Raw genomic sequence first — 1636 nt, forward strand, 5'->3', positions numbered from 1 at the left:
ATTTCTCCAGCACCCTGAGGATTTGCTCTTCCTCCAAAACTGCCCAGCTGCAGTGCAGGGCAGTGAGTGTCTCCAACCAGAGCATCCCACAGCCGGGGAGGGGGGAGCAAGGAGTTGGTAAATAAATATCCTAGCTCCCTCCTCCAGTAGGACAATCATAGGGCTTCTCTGAGAGCCCAGCATGGGCGATCTCCCTGGTCATCTACTCTCCTCCCCATCACCATCCTGCTCCTGGGGACCACCTTCCCAATAAAAGACCAGCTTTGGGGGAAACCAAAACTGACTCATGGGGAGAGGTTACAGCTACAGAAATAAGCCAGAAAGCAATGCACATAAAAGTCAAAATGGTGATAACCTCTTGGCAGGAGCTGAGGCGAGAAGGGGGTAGTCACAGTGACGGCACGGCGAGGATTTCTAGGGAGCTGGCGAGCAGTCCGCTCCAGACCTACCTGTGGTTACACGTGGCGTGAGAAGTCACTGAGCTGTTCCTCTTGTCTCACTAGCTTTCTTCTGTTCGATTTCATGATAAAGTTTACTTTATAAAAGTTTATTAATGGGGCTCAGTCGTCAAGCATCTGCCTTCAGCTCAGATCATAATCCCAGGGTAGTGGGACTGAGCCCCAGTATTAGGATCCGTACTCAGCGGGAAGCCTGCTTCTCCCTCTCCCACTCCCCCAGCTTATGTTCCCTCTCTCGCTGTGTCTCTCTCTGCCAAATAAAGCTTCAAAAAAAAAAAAAATCTTCAAAAAAATCTTCAAAAAAAAAAACTAATTCATGGGCATTCTTAAAAGATTAAAATAGTTTGTAATGTTCCTGTTTTAAATGTATTAGTCGTATATATAGTGGTTAAATGTTAGGAATCTCCATTCAGTAGACTCAGAAGTTTAATACATTGAACAACGCGATAAAGAGAGGATACATACAAAAGCCATTGCAACATTCAAGATCCCAGAGGCGTCCTATCCAGAAGTTTTCTTCTCTCAAGACCCACCCAGAGGCTAGCTAGCTGGGACATCTCTAGGAAGGCCGGGTTCACTGTTCTCTCAGGGGAACAGCGAATCGAAGTTGTGTTTGCCAGAGGGAGGCTCACGGGCACCAGAAAGCAGCTGGAGCCTCGGGGCCCTGACCATCCAGCAGTGCCATCGGCTCGGGTGTCCGGCTCCCAGAGTCGGCTTCTCCTGCCGGGTTCCAGGAGCTGTCCCAGCAGGCTGTGGATGGAGCGCGTGCATCTCGTGCAGATGCCACACACTGCCTGTAACATATTATATGTAAAAATTACTCACTGTTTACCTGAAAATCAAATTTCAGGAGCATCCTGCTCTTTCTCTGGCAAGCCTGTGTCCAGATGAGGCTCGCAGACAAGGAGTCCACAGCCACCGTGGGTGTTACTGCCTTGGTCTTGGTTCTGGAGCCTGAGTCCAATACCTTTTGGTTTTGGCACTGCCCAGTGTCCAGACCCCGGCTTCTTGCTGTGGCTCAGTTCAGACTCTTACTACAACCCTGTAGCTCTAATAGCCCATTGTCCCACAATTTGGACGGTCCCATATGCAGGGTTCGGTTCCCCAGATTCTATAAGGAGAGCACGCGTTTAGAAATCAGAATTCATTTCCCTGCAGAAACGGTATGATCGATTTCC

The sequence above is a fragment of the Mustela lutreola genome, chromosome 10 (assembly GCF_030435805.1).
Source record: "Mustela lutreola isolate mMusLut2 chromosome 10, mMusLut2.pri, whole genome shotgun sequence".
NCBI lineage: Eukaryota > Metazoa > Chordata > Mammalia > Carnivora > Mustelidae > Mustela > Mustela lutreola.